At 41.2% G+C, this 7,724-nt stretch overlaps 1 non-coding gene across 1 annotated transcript; it reads left to right on the forward strand.

Annotated features, from left to right (window-relative positions):
- The first annotated feature begins 4,769 nt into the window (after positions 1–4,769).
- On the forward strand, positions 4,770–4,876 carry LOC117279681 (small nucleolar RNA R71). Its single transcript, XR_004510085.1, has one exon. It is a non-coding gene; the product is annotated as a small nucleolar RNA R71 (small nucleolar RNA).
- Positions 4,877–7,724: the final 2,848 nt, after the last annotated feature.

Raw genomic sequence — 7,724 nt, forward strand, 5'->3', positions numbered from 1 at the left:
TATTGGAGATATCAGACTTGAGAAAAGTTAAAGCGGGATCGTAAGGATTCAAGGTGGAGCTGCTTGGTCGTCGCAGTCCCTTGGAATCTTTGCATTTCGTTGTACTGTTAACTTATAATCAAACAGTATTGTATATTTGGTCCTCGTGATCATTCCATGTATTCAAGTAGAGTTCATGACTCAGTACTACCAGTCTTGGGAGGTTGTATATTCATATTTATTCCGCTGTTAGTTTTGCTTACTTATAAAAAAAATGGCTTCAAAATGTAATAGAAATTGGCTTACCTAGTCTTAGAGACTAGGTGTCATCACGACGCCTGTGGTGGGATTTTGGGCCATGACACGGAGTTTTGAATGCAGTGCGGTAATCCCATAACGCATCATCCAATTTTCTTGCCTAATCAGTCCGAGTAGCATTTACATTTTTGGTCAAAACACTCTTGATTTCTCTGTTTGACACCTCGACTTGCCCACTCGTTTGTGGGTGATACAGAGTGGCAACTTTGTGGCAAACGCCATATTTCTCCAACAGCTTTTCAAAGGCTCGGTTGCAGAAGTGGGTACCCCCATCACTGGTGATAGCTCTTGGAGTGCCAAATCGGGTGAATATGTTTTTTCTCAGGAAACCAATAACTGCCTTCGCATCATTTGTAGGAAGTGCGACGGCTTCTACCCATCTCTAGACATAGTCCACCGCTACAAGTATGTACTTGTTATTGTATGAGTTAACAAATGATACCATAAAGTCGATTCCCCACATATCAAACACTTCTACCTCTTGGATCGGGTTCATGGGCATCTCATGTCGGCGGGAAATATTCCCCGTCCGTTGGTACTCATCACAATTTTTCACCCAGAAGTGTGCATCTTTAAACAACGTCGGCCAATAAAAACCTGACTCCAACACTTTAGCCGTTGTCCTTACGCCCCCAAAATGTCCTCCATACGGTGAAGCATGACATGCCTGCAAAATAGAAGATTGATCTATCTCAGGAATGCATCTCCGGTTCATGTTATTAAGACAAATCCTAAACAGATATGGTTCATCCCAGAAATACATGCGACAATCATGAAAAAACTTTTTCTTTTGCACAGAAAATAAGTCATAAGGAACAATACCACTTGCCAGGTAATTTGCAATATCTGCATACCATGGTGTAGCATCAAGGCTCGTCGCTAAGAGTTGTTCATCCGGGAAAGTCTCCATAATCTCTTCCACCTCAACCTTCTTCTCGGCTCCTTCCAGCATAGACAAGTGATCATCCACTTGGTTCTCCGTTCCCTTCGGTCACTGATTTCCAAGTCAAATTCTTGCAGTAGTAGCACCCATTGAATCAAGCGTGGCTTTGACTCATTCTTCTCAATTAGGTACCTGAGAGCAGCATGGTCAGTATAAACAATTACCTTCAAGCCTATCAGGTATGACCTGAATTTGTCAAATGCGAACACCACTGCTAGCATCTCCTTCTCGGTCACTGTGTAATTTAGTTGGGCACCACTCAAAGTTCTACTTGCGTAGTATATTGGATGCATGACTTTATCTTTTCGCTGCCCAAGAACTGCTCCCACAACATAGTCGCTCGCATCACACATCAGCTCAAATGGTTGCCCCAGTCGGGTGCAACTATGATAGGTGCTGTCACCAGCTTCTTCTTCAATTCCTCAAAAGCTACCCTGCAGTCATCAGAAAACACAAAAAGGGTGATCTTTTTCAAGCAATTTACACAAGGGGTTAGCAATTTTGGAGAAGTCTTTTATAAACCGTCTATAGAAACCGGCGTGGCCAAGGAAACTTCTTATTACTTTGACGGAAGTGGGTGGTGGAAGCTTTTTTATCACATCAACCTTTGCACGATCTAACTCAATGCCCTTATTCGACACTAGGTTCCCCAAGACTATACCTTCTTATACCATGAAATGGCACTTTTCCCAGTTGAGCACCAGATTAGTCTCCACACATCTTTTCAGTACTCTTTTCAAATTCTTTAGGCAATCATCGAATGAGTCTCCCACTACTGAGAAATCATCCATAAAGACCTCCATTATGTCCTCTACCATATATGTGAAGATGGCCATCATGCACCTTTGAAATGTGGCGGGTGCATTGCATAGGCCGAACGGCATTCTCTGGAAAGCGTAGACACCATATGGACAGGTGAATGATGTTTTCTCTCTATCTTTCGGAGCAATGGAGATCTGATTATACCCCGAGTATCCATCCAGAAAGCAAAAGTGGGACCTCCCGGCCTGTCTATCTAGCATTTGATCAATGAACGACAAGGGAAAGTGGTCTTTTCGGGTGGCCTTGTTCAATCTTTTGTAGTCCATACAAATTCGTCATCCTGTGACTGTTCTTGTTGATATCAACTCATTGTTCTTGTTTTGTACTACAGTCATCCCACCTTTCTTTGGCACACATTGGACTGGGCTGATCCAGTTGCTATCGGAGATGGGAAAAATGATCCCCGCATCTAACCACTTTATCACCTTCTTTTTCACAACTTCCTTCATATTGGGGTTCAACCTTCTTTGATGTTCTCTGGAAGGTTTGTGGACATCTTCCAGTAGAATCTTATGCATACAGAAGGCCGGGCTGATACCCTTAATATCTGTAATGGTCCAACCAATTGCAGTTTTGCACTCAATCAATACCTGCAAAAGCTGTTCTTTCTGCACATCTAACAAACCAGATGAGATAATAACAAGTAAGGCTGAGTTAGGTCCCAAGAAAGCATACCTGAGATGAGGTGGTAGTGGCTTCAGTTCCAACTTTGGTGGCTCTTCTATCGATGGCTTAGCTGGAGGAGTTTTCCTTTCTTCTAAGTTCAAAGTCTCAAATTCGAGCTCTCTTTTTCAAAACCCTTGGCCTTCAAGAGCCAGTACCCACTCCGCCAAGTCCTCTCCATTTGCTTCATCTAAGTTCATGAGACAGGCTGCTAGAGGGTCTTTAGCGTTCAAGGTCTCATCTTCCTCCTCCAAAATTACATCCACAGCTTCTATTAGAGAGCAGTTAGCAAATTCACTTGGTCGCCGCATAGATTTCTGTATATTGAATGTTATCTCTTCATCATTTAGTCTCATTTTTAGATCTCCAGTTTCACAAACAATTAAAGCACTCCCAGTGGCCAAGAATGGTTTTCCCAAAATTATGGGAATCTCCTCGTCAACCCGGCAGTCCAGAATGACAAAATCTGCTGGGAACACAAACTTCCCAACCTGTACTAATACATCATCAAGGATACCTGATAGCCTCTTCACTGTCCGGTCGGCTAGCTGTAGTAGCATAGATGTGGGTCTTGCTCTTTCAATGCCTAACCTTTTGTAGATAGCCAAGGGCATCAAGTTTATGCTTGTCCCCAAATCACACAATGCTTTAGCAAAAGCATAGCTGCCTATCGTGCATGGGATTGTGAAACTCCCTGGGTCTGATAACTTCTCAGCTATGGGTCTCGTCACGACTGCACTACAGGTCTGGGTCAATGTAATAGTGGACAGGTCTTGGAAGTCAAATTTGCGAGACATTAAATCTTTCATCATTTTGGCATACCCAGGCATCTCCCGCAAAGCGTCAATCAGTGGAATGTTCACCTGGATTTGTTTCAACATATCCATGAATTTCTTATCCTGCTCATCCTTCTGATATTTGGCCAATCTCTGTAGGAATGGTGCTGGAGGTCACTCCCGTCCTATGATTTGAGTTTTATCTTGCTCAGGCACTGCTTCTACTGTTATTTCTTGTTTTACCTCAGTCTCCTTCGTAACCTCTTTTTCTTTGCTTGTGCTCTCTTGTGCATGTTGTACTGTCACCTCAGTTTACCCTGTTGAATCATCTATCTCAATGGGTACTGGCATAAGTGTTTCCGTAGGTCGGCTTTTGCGAGCAATTTCTTGCTTCAGATCTTGGTCTCTACCATTTCTTAGACTCACTGCCATAAGCTATTTTGGGCCCTGCTCTTTTGGATTGACTTGTGTGTCTGCAGGTAACGTCCCTTGGGGACGATTATTTAGAGCCATCGAAATCTGTCCTAATTGAATCTCAATGCCCTTTATCGCTGATTCATGTGAGCCCACTCTCTCTTGCATTTTTCCATTGGACCCAATCAGTTATTGCAGCATTCCTTTAAGTTCATCAAACCCTTCATCTTGTCTCACTATCTGTTGTTGTTGAGGCTGTTGATAAGCTAGCTACTGATTTTGCTGGTTGTAACCCTGTTGGCTTTGGTAAGGCACAACTTGACCCTGTGGTCGCATAGCTCCAGGATTGTTGCTGTTATTGTACTGCTGCTGTGCTAGCCTATATTGTTGATTCTGCTTCCCCCAATTCTGACCACCTTGCCTCTGTCCCCCATAGTTGGCCACATAGTTCATATCTTCCTAATAGTACTGTTGTCACCTTCCGCACTCCACGAGCATATATATGGTTGGTTAATGCATGGTGTACATAAGCCCCCATTAGTTGCGTCAACTATGATACCTGCTGCTTCTGGCCTGATTCATCGATCTTTTTGGTGAGGATACTCATTTGCGTCATTAGAGTGGCCATATTTTCAGCTATGGAGTTGTTTGGGTCCAAAGCCACTGAATGAACTACAGGAGTGATCGTAGAGTCTTTTGTCATCCATCCTGAATTTTGGGCCATTTTGTCAAGTAGGTTCTTGTATTCTCTGAATGTTTTGCTCAAAAATGCTCCACCTGCTAAAGCATCAACATTGACCTTTAAGCCGTCTGTTAGTCCCATGTAAAACCTCTGCCCCAACATCTGATCTGGAATGCCATGATGTGGACATTTAACCAACATACCCTTGAACCTCTCCCACGTTTCTTGTAGTGTTTCTGTTGGTCTCTACCTGAAGCTCAATATATCATCAATTTGTTTGGCAGTCTTATTGGGTGGGTAGAACTTGTTCAAAAATTGCTTGACTAATTCCTCCCAAGTAGTGATGGAGTTTATAGGGAGGGAATTAAGCCAAGTCTGAGCTTCTCCTGTCACTGAGAATGGAAACAATAACAACTTTATTGCTTCCGGTGTCATATTAGGTTACCTTTGCGTGACACATATCGACAGAAAATTCTTCAGATGCTGCTGAGGATCTTCAATGTATGATCCTGAGAACAGTCCCTTATTCTGCAACAAATGTAGCATGTGTTTGTGATTTGAAATGATTTCGCTTGTATCTGAGGTACTGCAATTGCGGTTGCCAGATTTTTGGCGGTGGGTTGTGCCCAGTCATACAATGCTGCTTCTGGCATAAGAGGCACTACACCCTGATTGTTCGGGTCATTCTCATTATTTATGTTATTTGAATTTTCTACTCCGTCATCCATGTCTGGTTCGATTTATTCTGTTGAGTTTTGTTGCTGTTTGCCCTTCTTGTTTGCACGATTCAGTGCCTTGAAAACTTTTTCAGGATCTGATAATGCTTCGAACAATTCACCAGTTCTTGAGGAGTTTCTAGGCATGCACCTGTAGCACCCAAGACTACAAACGTTAGAATTTCAATGTATTTGGTTTAAAATGAAGAAAATTGACTACACTAAAAATTCTAGCAATTCTTTTAGCTGCAATTAATAACACCGTTAAATTCCGGCAACGGCGCCAAAATTTGATCACGCCCAACTATGCCTTGTAAAAGGGACTTAGCGGTTGTTGTAAATATATTCCGGTTAATAAGTCCGGAGTCGAATCCCACAAGGAATTAACCTATTAAACACAACTACTAGACTCGCACAAATTCACGCAATCAATCTTCAAAAATATGTAAGTAACAAATTTGATGTTTACTAACTAAATATCACGTAATAAAAATGCAATAATTAATAACTAACTACGAACGGGTTGTAGACAAGAATTAGAATGATCTAAGGTTATGATTTTCCCTATTATCGGAATCCTTTCCGCCACGTTTTCTATAGATTTGCCTTATTCTTCTCTACCGATCATGAACGCTCTGAGTGTTGTAATTCTCTCCCGAGTAACTACCACAATTTACTTGACATATTATACCGAAGTACGCTAGCTGGCATTAAGTACGGCTCACTCGGATCGCACCAAGGTTTCGTTATCCTAATCCTACCTTTAAACCCTCCGTATTGATTCCTCATATACGTTAGGAGTGATATTGTTCAACAATTACCTAAATATGCACTCTCTCCTGAGTAATACACACTTAATAGGCACAGTCGATTGAGGGCCATTCAATCAACAACAATAATAATATAGTTGAACAAATAGACAAAATACTATGGCAAATCTATATTAACGTAACAGGAAAATCATCCTCCAATAGGTTCCATCAAAACCCTAGATTAGGAGTTTAGCTACTCATACTCATAGTAACAATATCCCAGATGTTTTGCATAATTAATTACAAAGTAAAGATAAAGGATGTAGAAATCAATGATTCTAACTCCCAACGGTTGTTTCACGAGCTATCCTTGCCTCCGGTTGCAAAACTCCTTCAAAAGTGATATTTTATGTCTATTTATATGTGTAGAAAAAGACCTAAACGACATAGGACAAGTCCTAGTTAAACCAGGAGACGAAATAAGCCTTCAAAGTTCGGAGTGTGCGCGCCTCAGACCTCGCCTTGCGAGGCTTCACGTGAGCAGGACCTCGCCCTAGACCTGGCGTCGCCAGCCTTAACGCGAGGTGGACCTCGCCTCCTACCTCGCCTAGCTTGCTCCCACGCGAGCTAAAAGGCTCGCCCAGCCAGCTCCCACGCGAGCTATTAAGTTTGCTTCGCCAGCTTTCTCATTTATCCGTTGCTCACTTCTTTCTTTCTTCTTTTCAACTGCTTTCGAGCACGCTTTAGACTTTAATTATTCCTTTTGATCTATTTTCATCTCCAATTCACCTACACATAAAATAGACTTCATTACGCACAAATAAAGTGTAGTTTATCATTAAAGCATACAAAATGCAAGGTAAATAATATACTAAAATATGAAATTATAGCCACACATCAATTATGCCGCCCGCAGTGAGATAGTTAGTAAGATTAGATTGTTGAATGTCTTATTCCTTACTCCTACTAACTTATAACTTTAAAAATTGAGATCATTCATTGGGATTTTCAAATGCAAAGAAAGTTTTCTTTTCTAAATTTAAAATTTAATCCCTCTTTTCTTAAGAGCAAAAATTCAGTTCGTGTCTCTTAACTGTCTATAATAAAAACATGATTTTTTTGGATATTTTTTATTTTTATCGGGTAAATCGATAACCGAACCGATAAGGATCGATAACCGACTAACCGATACCCGATAACGACATCTTATTGATTGATTATCAATTTAGCATATTTATAAATCAATAACCGATATACCGAACCGATAACATTCACAAACCGAACCGACCGATGACCGCCCCTAAAATCACGAGTTTAATAGTAGTACATCATAGCATGAGATCCAAATATACATGGTTGCAAGTCAATCTTGTAAAAGGAATTAAGGTTTAAGTCTCCATCCTCGTTTTCACAGAGTAATAACAAAAAATTTCATCTGACAGTATTGAGGTAATCAAGTTGATAAAAAATGACCACTCGACTTATGATGCTTTGATTTGTGAATCCAGATTATTGATGGAGAGGCTGGAAAATCCTCTCATCAGCCATAGCCACGGAGAACAGAACTAAGAGGGTGATTTACTGGCAAAGGAAGGAGCAACCAAGAAGGTTTTTGATAGGACAAGAATCCTAGTAATTCCTCCTGTGTTTGCCAATGCA

This window comes from Nicotiana tomentosiformis, chromosome 12 (genome assembly GCF_000390325.3).
Source record: "Nicotiana tomentosiformis chromosome 12, ASM39032v3, whole genome shotgun sequence".
NCBI lineage: Eukaryota > Viridiplantae > Streptophyta > Magnoliopsida > Solanales > Solanaceae > Nicotiana > Nicotiana tomentosiformis.